Source organism: Pinus tabuliformis, chromosome 3_2 (genome assembly GCF_031772625.1).
Source record: "Pinus tabuliformis cultivar Carrire ecotype Pingquan chromosome 3_2, CPIR1, whole genome shotgun sequence".
NCBI lineage: Eukaryota > Viridiplantae > Streptophyta > Pinopsida > Pinales > Pinaceae > Pinus > Pinus tabuliformis.
The window spans coordinates 646,262,511-646,275,263 of record NC_142302.1 but is presented as its reverse complement, the minus strand read 5'-3'; positions in this window follow the sequence as shown (position 1 = coordinate 646,275,263).

The window sequence follows — 12,753 nt, the reverse complement described above, 5'->3', positions numbered from 1 at the left end:
GCCAACGTGGCCGCTTCAAGCAATTTATTAATCAAAGAATGAAAATTTACATAAGCTTTCTCTCATAGACGAATTACCCAAACAATGACCCTCCATGCGCTTTAAATAGAACTCATGGATCAATCAGGTGTCAAGCCACGGATCAAGTGTCGGTAATACCGAGGAGAGAGTGAACCGTCGGATCACTACATATCGTGACCGTCGGATTGTAAGTTACAAAATGTACAACGGTAAAGAAACACACTTTACCTAACTCTATACCTAACTCTATACTAGACCAAGTTGAACTTAACTATTTCCTATGTGTTGGAATATCCAAACAGGCTGCAAATAAAATTAAGATTATGTGAATGAGAGAGGAATCGATTTGATTTTAGAAATTTAATTCCCGTAAATTGATGTTCTTTAATTCCCGTAAATTGATGTTCAGAGTTGTCTGGTTTTTCAAATTAGATTTTCGGCATTCTTGGTGAAGCGACAGTATAGATCCTTAATTGCACAGAAATCGGGAGAAACAGGGCATGCCAATATGGATCTGGGCGGTGGCCATCGTCAAGTAATGGCCAATGGCCGACGGTTTCTTGGTGATCCTCTGCATCTTGGTGAGCGGTTTCTTGATTTTTTAATTTAGATCCTTTGGATCCATGTTTTTCGGTTTTTTAAATTAAATCTTGTGCATCCATGCTGAGGTAGTTTCATATTCATATTCCACAGGAATGCTATGTTGATCCCAGATTGCAGTTCGTTGTTTCCATATTTAGAGTTCCCAACTTCCTCAAAGAGCCAAAAAACGAGAAAGCTTATGTCCCTCAAGTTGTTTCATCGGGTGCCTATCATTCCAACAGAGAAAATCTTTCTCGAATGGACAATAAAAAAGAGAGCCCTGTGTAGAATGACGACCAGGATCAACAATATTAGGGATGCCACTCATCCAGATAATATGGACTTCTCCTTTCGTGCAATGGAGAAGATCTTCCAGGACGTGGACAGTATCGGGAACAGCTACGAAGAAAAAATTGACAGCAAGCCAGAGTGCCTCACTGTGCCAGCGTATCAGATCCTCTGCATCGATGGTGAGGCGGTTTCTTGGTTTTTTAAATTAAATCCTCTAAATCCATGTTTCTTGGTTTTTTTAATTAAATCCTTTGAATCCATGCTGAGGCGGTTTCCTTGGTTTTTTAAATTAGATCATCTGCATCCATGCTGAGGCGAGAGAAACCTAACTTGCAAAATTCACTGTTGAATATGGATGGCCAGCGTCGAAGTGTTTTTCTGGAGGAGAAATTCCTGAGATCCTGTTGTAAAGTGAAGATGTTAAAATATGGAGTTGGAGGGCGTATAGGTTTCTCCGTTGTGGTATTCAGTAGTGGACTTAAGGTTGGCCGCCCATTTTTTTAGGCAATGTCTCCCCATGCAGCGGCCATTCTCTTAGATTATTCCTATTAACGTAGACATTGAATCCAAGGGCAAAGAAAAAGGGATTGAACAACGTCGTAACCCTTGCAAATATAATGTCTATGTGGATTTAGGGCGTATTGCTATTTCTTAGCTGTGCTTACTCTGTAGATCCAGACCCCGTTAGAGAATTCGACATAGGACTGAGTACGTTCACTCTACGCACCATTTTCCAGAATGCAGATGTTAGTAACGATACGGGCAGGATTCGAGCAGCAACCAATTCTCAGAACTTTCATGCACTGCGGTATATTTGAATATATTCATTTATTGTTCATTTCTAAATGAGTCAGCTTTCTCTTATATTTGTGTTTGTATAGCCCATAGATTTTGAGGATATATGATTAAATGATTTTACAGAACACAAGGGCTATCAGTGGTGAGGTTTAAAATGGTTCCCTGTGGATGCAACCTTCCCCATACACATCCCAGAGCTACATAAGTTCTTTCTCTTTTATCTTGTGGACCCCTTCAAGTTGGGTTGGTTGACACCAATGGTAATTTTTACTGTGAATAATCTCCTTGTTTTTGGGTTGGTTGACACCAAAGGTAATTTTTACTATGAATAATCTCCTTGTTTTATTTTCTGGAAAAAATTCTCCTTGTTAACAAGATCATGAGATTCTCATTATATATTATTATCTTTTATAGGGGAGTGGTTTATTCTAGAATAAAGTTTTTAGAATAAAAAATATGGACAATTTATATTTAATAATTTAGAATATTATAAGTATTATTAGATGAAATCAAATTTTTTTTAATAATTTTTCAGTTTAGAATCACTATTCTTATTTTAATATAAATTTTTAGAACTACAAATAACACAAATATTTTGATTGCAATCCTGGTTTATCAATCATTTAATTTATATAAATATATTAATAATAAATATATAATCTAATCATTCAAATTGATTCATTAGGTGTCTCACACGTCGATATTCTTTATCCCGGGGACGTTACTGTATTTCCCAGAGGTGTGCTCCACTTTGTCCTCAACGTTGGCAGCGTGGAAGCTGATTATTTGTCTGCACTTAACAGCGAAAATTCGGGCACTCTAGTATGCTTGCATCCGGGCACTCTGGTCACCCATTTTTTTACGCATTGTCTCCCAATGCAGCGGCCATTCTCTCAGATTATTCCTATTACGTAGACATTGAACAACGTCGTAACCCTTGCAAATATGATGTCTATGTGGATTCATCCCTCAGAGGTAAGGTAAGCATTTTCTTGACGGACTATGTTAATTTTGTTGGGTGTCATTGTCGATTGCACCAAGGAGAATAGGGGATTTTATCAGAAATGCATACATGTGTGATAAAGAGAATGTTCAGATTTCACTGCACTCTCTTATTAGGGTGCTCTGAAGACTCTTCATTTAGATCATCATCAAAATCATTTTTCTGGTCTTCATTGCTTTTATGTATCGAGCCTCTTGCGCTGAGTTAGAAATTTTAACATCCCTAAAGAGACCATCAACAGAAACTGTCCTCTCAGGAGAGATTCCAGAAAATCCTAACTCAAATTCACCAAACTGAACGCTCACAAAACAGTTGTATAGCATTTCCGATATGTCCAATACCTCTACCCATTCTGCATGAAAATCACAATAGGGTGCACGATAAAGCTTCACATGACTATCAGTTGTGCAAACAACGAGTCTTTGTTGGGCTACCACGAAACCGGTGGTTTTCTGACACTGAAAGGTGGTTTCCTCCTGGACACTTGCTGTTAGTAATGGATATAACAAGTCGATGGCATATGGCATTTTGTTGTATCAGATTTCACTGTACTTTCTTGTAAGATAATTCATTTATAATCTATAGTCATCATTGTGATGATGTCATGATTTTGATAATAAATTTATGTATTGTTGTGAAAAAAACATTGATTCTCCTACTCCAAGCTTCCAAAATTGTCAAACTCCATTTTGCACTGGGAATGATGTTTGCATTTAATTGATTATATCTTCTCTTCTAATTTGATAAATATTCCCAATGAGTTGTAGGTTATATTCCCGGGAGTATGATGACTTGAGTTTTGTCTCAGAACATCCTTGAAACTCATCTCCTTGCCCTAAGTCTTGGCATACTATAGCTAAGGATATATCATAAACATGGCCCGAGGTTTCTCAGAATCGACATAACCATGATCTGACATTCTCCCTTGACCAATTCAAGCAGTGGAAGAGACTGAATTTACTTGTACCTCATGGCTCATCTTAGATGTGAGGAGCACCAAATAGACATGAACAATCCTAAGATAATGCTAACATTGAGAACTTTAATGATTATGGTAAGATTGTGCTTGAAAGGGAATGGAAAAATTCTCAAGTCACAAACGAACCCAATGCTAGAACCAATGAATTTATGGGTAGAGACGAGAGAAGTTGGGAATCTAAATTTCAAAAGAAGGAAGTTTTAAATAGAACCATTCACTCCCCTAATAGAGATAGACGTTTGAATATGGAATCTGCAAGTCATGAAAACAGTAATAATTATGACGCGGTCACCAGAAGACTGAGCGTTCAAGCTATAGTGAGTGAAAACAAGCAAAACAACATAAGTGATTCAAATGAAGGTTGTATAAATACTGTAGATTCAGAAAATCAAACGTTATTGTCTACGGGAGAAATGAGTTCAAGGAGATGGAGTGGAGAGAGTGACATGAGCATGGATTTATCATTGCAATGGTCCACCAACAATGAAAATGAAGAACATATTTGTCTACAGAATTATGTTCTTCAAAACACCGAGATGCAATTGCAATTGAAGGTACATGGAAGTTTGTTGAAAACTGCAACACCAAACTTTAGTTGAATGAAGAGATAAGGAAGAAGGCCAGAAAACTTGAAGCACCTTCCGTTAGCAAATTCAAAAGCCATGTTGGGCTTGATGCTCTAGTAATGAACATCAACGTTGAACATTCTGAAGGTATGGCATTGAAAGAACCAACCACTGAGAAGGAAATAGATGATAATTCTGGAATGTTCAAAAGTTCCATGGATTTGAATCTACAACTTTTGGAAGAAATGATTGAAAACAGGAACAAATAAGTGCATTTGGGTGACAGATTTTTCTCTGAGGAGATGAGAGGGAAACACTATGACTTATACGTGCTGAAACAAGAAGCAAAGTTAAGGGACGAAGAGCCTTCAAAAAGGTTGGAGAATGAAGCAAAATTTAAGATGATGGAGAAATTCCTAGAACAGAGTAAAGCAGACATTAAAGGGAAGAGAAATCCTACTATCCATTTAACGTTTTGACCCAAACTGCAAAGGATGGAGAAGAGGAAACCAATGATTTATTCAAGGAACACAAAAGTAACAAGTAGAGTAAGAAAGTTACATTCAAAAATTCTACTCTTGCTGCAGTGATTTCTCCTCCATCTTTTAAGGACCTGCCAAGGAAAACGAGACCATCCAAACCAATCCCTTATCTCACTACAACTCCCATTTCTATTTCTTCAAATAAGAAAAGGAATCAATCTAGTATGGCTAAAAACCAATTAGCTAGATCTGTTCCCAACTTTACAGATCTTAAAAAGGAAAATACCAAACCCTCTCCAGGGAAATTTGGTTTTGGTTTCACTTCAGTTTATCAAAAGTCAGGATATTTTTCTTATGCACAACATCAAAATAAGAAAAAGAGTTGCAATCAATTTGCTTCTTATGTACAGGTTAACCGCTCTCTATCTGCAAATAGTATGAATGAGAAGAAACGACGCAACAAAGATATGATGAAAATCTGTGCCAGTGTGAGTGAATTGAAGAGTTTGTCAGGCCCAAGGTATGAAAGAGGTATACTGAGCCCATTGAAGGCTTCCAAAGCAAACAAAAACAGTAGCTCTATTGAAAGTAGACCTTTCCTCACCAAAGGCAGAGGACTAGGACTAAGCATTGGACCTGGAACTACTGAAGCTAAAGTTTCTCCTCTGAAGAACATGGGGTATAAAAGTGTAGACAAACAGGGTAGTATTTTTCAATCATCAAATGTTATAGATGCAGAAAAGTATAGCATGGGTAAGCACAATATAATGAACTTCTCATATGCCCAATTCCCTTCAGATACAACACCTTATGATTGTGAAGAAAAAAGAGGATTTAACACACTTGATTCATCTCCATTGAAAATTCCACCGTTTTCTAGAGAGGTAAAATACAGAGAAAAATATGGGCATCTAATGGGGGGCTCTGATAGTTATGTTACTAGGAGGGTGATTGCTAATTCTCCTCAGCAATTCCAATAGGTTTCTCTCGAGGGAATGAAAAGGTTCCTGAATTCTGGTCAGTAAACCGTGGTTTCTGAAGCTATTAACATAGAAGAGCAGGAAGATGATTTTATGAGGAGCAGTCTATTTCCATATCAGACAAGCTATGGCTTTGCAGGAGTACAAAATGAGCAAGTGAGAGGTAAGTGGATGCATATTTATTTTTAAAATCATGTTCATTATAATAAGATTGTATGTGATACTAGTATCGCTAGTATTTTAAGGGACCATCCTTGCAGCATTACCCTCCTGAATTTAATCCCCCCCATGTAAATATATAAGGATTAAGAACTGTAGTATAATCTCTCATTAATTGTACTAGCCCTTGAGCCAACAAAACTAATGCTAGTGTATTAGTAATTTGAAACAGTATTTTGGAGACTCTCATGTCTTTCTGACCAGATGTGTAAGTCTACTAAACAAAATGGCCAGTAGCATCACCCTTGAAAGGGTAAGTGCAATAAGGGATCTAATGCATTATTATCTTGTAGTCCAGTCTCTCTGAGCTTTTGTTCCATCGTGGCTTGTAAACTCCAAGTTAGAGGAAGATCACACTTCTGGAGTTGGTTCCTTGCCTAAAGGTGAGTTGCATTACTTTCTCTCATAAAGCCTCATATTTGATGAGAGAAAAGTTGATGGTCATGCTGCTAATGATGTTGATTTGGGTGATGCTAATGCTTCTCAATGTTCATATTGTGATTTTGGACAACACCTCGATCTTGCCTCACACATACATCATTCAAAAGCAGTGGAAATGACCCCAAGTCTAGCTTATCCACAATGAAATATGTGGGTGTATGACACTAATTCTTGCAACTAGCCTCCTCCCCTTCCAATGCATATCAAATATACATACATACAAGCTATTTTTTCATGAAAAGAACTTCAATGGTTGTTCATACTGGAAGTTCTGGAAAGATATATCAGCATAACTATGGATTTGTCGGCCCAGATGACTTAAATTTGGTTCTGGTATGGTAAGCTGTGTGGAACAGAGTGGATTTAAGTGGTGTGAAGAATGGAACTTTAGTTTTCAAGGTTACTGGGTCCAGGAATTCAATTAGCGTATCAGTTGTTTGTGGGCAGATCAAACTATTTTTCTTGCAGAGGCATGATCAGAATCATTTTATCACCCACAAAGCGTATTGAAATGTATTGGTCAAATTTAAACTTTAACAAAAGTCGTTTTACTGCCTGTTCTTCAAATCCATTGAACTCTAATGCCTTAGTTGTAGATTTGTTCTACGTTTTCACACATATTTGTTCTATGTTTTCCAGTGATTCACCTACAACTACAGTTTCAGGGTTGAATTTCGATACGTTCATCGATTTGTTCAGCACATATTTTCGTGAATAAACCGAATCATGGGCGAATGTGGCACATCTTAATGATGACTCTAATCCATTTAAAAGGGAGGCAATTGTTGTCATAGAAGGTCTAAATAAAATGGGCATACACCCAATCATGGTTACAAGAGATAAGTAGACAACGATCGACGAAATGCAAGTCCCCTACCCCTGCCATACACCTTGCCTTAGTAGAACTAGGTGCCTTAGAAGATTGATTTCTTCTCATCATAGGAGAGCCAAAACTAACCATTGGTTGTGATTTTTCTATCATCAATACTTCTAAGTTAATCAGAAAAGCCTTGCAACCCAATTGGCTGCTGACACATGATGATCATAGACCTACAATAGAATCTTGATATCATTCTCCCCTTGCCCAATGGAAACTTTAGAGTTCCAGTTCCAAATAGGGCATAAACCCAAGATTCTTCTTATCCATTTTAGCAGCCAACTCCCTCTTTCATTGGGGAGTCAAACACATAAGGAAGAAGATTCCCAGGTTCATCCATCACAACCTTGATATGGAGGTTGGAATTAGTTTTACCGAGCCTTGATAGGTATGCATCAAATGTGTCAGTCAAAAGGTCTCATCAATTCAACAACGAAGACTTTTTCAAGAAGATATCCATGGACATACAATCCATAATGCCAAATCTCAGGTGAATTTTCTCCATCTTAAACTCATTTATTTTGATCTTTGTCATGTGATAACTGAGACTCTCTCATTTATATTTGCTCAAGTTTATTTATTTGTGGATAAATAACTTATGTTGCTTAACTTTATTGGATTATGTCCCCTTTCTTTCCCTCTTTCCTTATCCCCTAGCTGTTAGTTTCCCATTTCATAGTTTTTCCACCATTCATCTCAAGCCATGTTGTCTTCTACCTTCATTTTTTCCCCTTCTTGGCTAGTTGATTTCCATACCATCCCCATCCTTTCTTTCCATGATTTGATCCATCCCACCCTTTCTTTGCATCCTTACAACTACAAAATTACATGAACAATGAGAGGAGAATGACATTGATGAAGGTACAAATTGTTATTAAAGTAGTCATGCCCCACTGTAAGATATTCAATTACATTGATGGTAAGTAGTGTGGTGTAGCATCCCTACTCTACTCTGTGCAGGTGGATGATATTCCTTTTAATAGAGTTGAAGGAAACAAACAATTGTGAGCTCCCTAAACTTTAACATTGCCTATACCTTTGACAGAATATTTATTGCCTAACTACTAAGAAAATCATCCTATAAGCCAGTGTTCTCACGTGAAGAATATACATTTTGTATGGATGTCTTCAAACTAACTATGTAGAAATTTATAGTTCAGATTTAGCCATTTTGTCCATCTTAAACTCACTTTTCTCATTTGTTTTCATCTTTAGCATGTGACTGAATGTCAAGAAAGTCTTCTTCATATCTATTCAATCTTATATCTTTTCATATAAAGAGATAAATAAATTCCTCATTTTATCATCCCATTTACCTTCCAGGCACAGTTGAATTAGTTTATTCTACTAAAGCAATTCATGTGAACTAGTTTCCAAGCATGAATTTCTCTTGTTGTTTCTCCTTAGCAAATTGAGATTGAATAAAAATTTGCCTCGAGAATAAAACAAGTGAAGATTTCTTTCACATGTCACTTCTTCTCAAACTCAATGTCTCTTCTTTATATGAGTTTCTTCTCTTGAAGCTAATTCCTCTACTGCCAATTATAATCAATCTATGACCTAAAACAACCAAGTCGAACAAGATTATAGACACAACTTGTGAAGAAAATAAAACAATATCTAACCCAATTGAGTTAAAGATATTGCACATTGTAGCTAATGTTAAGAGTAGTGGTAAGTTGTATGCAAATACACCCTCACTAACACTAATCAATGAAGAGATTTTAAATTTAAAGAATAGGTGTAAGATTTCTTGAATAAAGCTAATAAATTTTAGAGTAGTCATTTAAGTAACAATCCATAGATAAGGTTATAGAATCTTGTGGGCCAGTGAAAGACAAATAATTTACTCAATGGAAATTGCAAGAGAGAAATATGAAGCTTAAACTCAGCTTGGAATTTGTATGTATCCAACCTAAAACAAATGTATAAAGTTAGGTTGCAATTGAGAGCCTTGATAGATCATTCTCTTTCCTTGTATAATTAATCCAACAAAGCAATGTTTCTTTGGTATCCCCATGATGAAAATGTTGGATGCTATCATCAAAAAGTTGCTAATTCTCTTGAATATTTGGTAAGTTTCAGTGAGTCTGTAACAGACAAGGTTCGTATATTTGTTGAGGAATCTTCGGAAAAAATCACATAGAAAAACTTTTGTCGATGCGTTTCGAATCAGCCAGTGTGGTTCTGGTTCGAAACGCGTCGACAAAAGTTTTTCTATGTGATTTTCGCCGAAGATTACTCAACAAATTGATATGGATCACAGAAGTCTCAATTCAATAAAGGTTCGTATACTCACAAATATTCAGAATATATGGAATATGGTAATATCCATAATAGGACAAGTAATATTTATATATAAGAATGTTGAATGTGCAACTCATATCACTGGTTCCAAATGAGTGTTTAAATTCGATTGCAAGTTGAATTTCTGATCTTGGTAATTACTTGTGAGAGAATTATTATTCTCTTACCATTCTTTATTCTTCATCAAACAATTATACTTTAACAATTTTAATTGGAAAAGATTACTCATTCCTATGGTTTGTAGCATATATGGATGAGTGTTAGGATCCGAAGATATTGGGGTTGTCGTGGTTTTTGAAATGGATAATTTTTAGCATCTAAATAAATATGAAAGAAGAAATTCAAGTGAGTACATTTGGTCTAATACATTGGAAGGGTGTGTATATGACATAGTTTTAGAAACAATTCCAAAATGCCATTTGTTTGCTATATTTGATATTTTTGGTGGGTATGTGGAGATAACATGCGAAAATGATACTATGGGGTATAACTAGTTAAGAATGGACCAATAGTGGAAATGATAATAACCTAGATTTATATATTGTTTTTAACATCAAATTTACATCACGGTAAAAATATGAATATCCCATTAAGTATTACCTAAAGATGATTCAAAGAATCTCACCTTTAGCCTAAGTACATGGTAGAGTAATTTCTGAGGTGTAAAGTTTTATTAGAGGCATTTTTTCTTTGTTTTGGTTAGAAAAGGGTTTTCTCTTGGTTTTTTATTAATTTCAATTTATCATTTGTAGCACATTGAGAAATGGGAAAGAATAACATGTGACATTTATTTTGCAGAAATTGATGTTGAATGAAAGGATATAGAATTTAACAAGCTACAATCTTCTTTGGTAAAGGCAGAGGAACATCTTAAAAATCTATCTAAGAATACACCATATACAAAGTTTGAACAAAAGTAATATATGGTTTTTTATTTTGCATATATGTTCTTTTTCCTACCTCATTAAGGTCAATTTTTTTGTTGTCCTACTTGATTGATACCTTCTCATGACAAGAAGACTTTAAATATGAATTAATATGTTCCTTAAACAAATCAGATTCAAAGTTTATAGATATAAAGATAAAAAAATGTCAATGCCTTTGTTTGATTGTTACTTGACTCTGATGTGGGCAGGTTATAGGAAATGAGATTAAAAAAAGGATGGGGAGACAATGTAGAGCATGTATTGGATATGATTCATTTGTTGTTGGAGATCCTTCAAGAACTTGCATCATCAACTTTGGAAATGTTTCTAGCAGGGATTCCTATGATTTTTAATGTTGTGATTCTTTCACCTAATGGCTATTTTGGGAAAAAAATATGTTTTAGGAATGCTAGACAAGGCACAGGTGGACAGGTAAAAAAATATTTTATAATTGCAATGTGCATTCCATGATATCTCGTCTTTATTGTTTGATTGTATTTTGAACATTTCCTTTGATTTTGTTTTGTTTTCTAACCATGAAATTGAAAATACTTGATATCATGTCCGTTTAAAAATCCAAAGCTTGAATATGAGATTAGTATTACATGATATTAATTGAAATCCTTTTAGTTATTTTGTGTTAAGAAAATTTCACGACTATTAGAAAAGTTTACTTTCATGTTGTTATTTGAGCACATGTTGTCTATATACTTGATCAAGTTCATGTGTTAGAGAACGAAATGTGTTGTGAATAAAACGACAAGGAATAGACATCACACCTCAGATTATTTGTTTTTACGAGTTATCTACAGTTTGAGCTTTTTAGCATGTAACTTAGTTGGCTTGATTATGCATAAGATTTCTCTAAAGGTTGAATACTAAGTTACTAAGTTGTTCTTTTCTATGGTGACGTTTGAATTTCATTGTTTATACAGGTCATTTAACCACATAGTGTCCACTATCCAACCCAACTGAAGAAAAATTGTTCGAGTTTCTGGATTTTATGGAGAAAAATGGCATTGACATTGTTGATGTTGAGGTATATGTCGTATAAATATTTTATAGTCTAATTTATTTTATATTCCAATATTCATCGTATTTCATGTCTTATACTCTACATTGTATCTTCTTTCGTTTTTAGGAGAGGAACTTAATATTGATGGTAAGAAGCAAGAATTGAAGAAATAGGAGAACAATAACACTAGAGCGATAAATGCAAAAAGAGAAAGAAGAGAACCAGTCTAGTGATATCCTTAGAGCCAATATCTCACATAAGACACACAGATAGAGATTCTTGGAAACTCATATTGTAATACTTGACATCTTATATAATATTTTACAGTTGAAATTATTTATAGTTCCACGTGATATTATTTAGATTGTAATTAACATATGTAACTTTGTGTTTTCATACTAGATGAATATGCACATTGTATGACATTTTTTTATTTAGTCGCAAAATCATACTAATTAATTTGTGTTGATTAATAATGAACACATAAAATCAATATAAAACTACTAAATTAGTAGTTCATATTGATTAATGATGAACACAAATAAAATGAATACACGACTAAATTAGTTGTTTATAATGATTATTAATGAAAGTAAATGAAATTAATATAAACTACTAAATTAGTCGTTTATATAATGAATATGAAACTACCAAAAAAATATAAATGACTACTACAAATGATAAATTTGTGATTACAAATGACGACTAAATTTTGCATTAATACGATTATTAGTGGTTAATTTACAGTATCTTATAACATGACCAAAATTTAGTCATATTTCTTTGGTCATTAATTGGTTTCAAATGGTGACTAAAATTTGCATATATATGACTATTAGTAGCTAATTTACAGTATCTTATAACATGACTAACATTTTGGTCATATTTATTTGGTCATTAATTGGTTTTCTCGGGCGTTCATATAGTAATATATTTTGTTGTATATTTGGTCATTAATTGTGGCAATTAATGACTAAATCAATGACTAAATTAATGACCAAATTAATGACTAAATATACTACTAGACGATAAAATTGAGACAACTAATTAATGACTAAGCTAAAAACAACTAAAAGTTGGTCGCATTATAAGATACTGTAAATTAGCTACTATTGGTCACCGACTGAAAAATGGTCATTTATATGCAAATTTTAGTCATTTTTTTAGTAGCTAATTAGCCATTTTCTACTAGTGTGACTTTGGGTTTTTGGTCGCCCTCATGCCTATAGCATAGAGGCAACTTAGGCTTAAGTTGTCCAAAATATC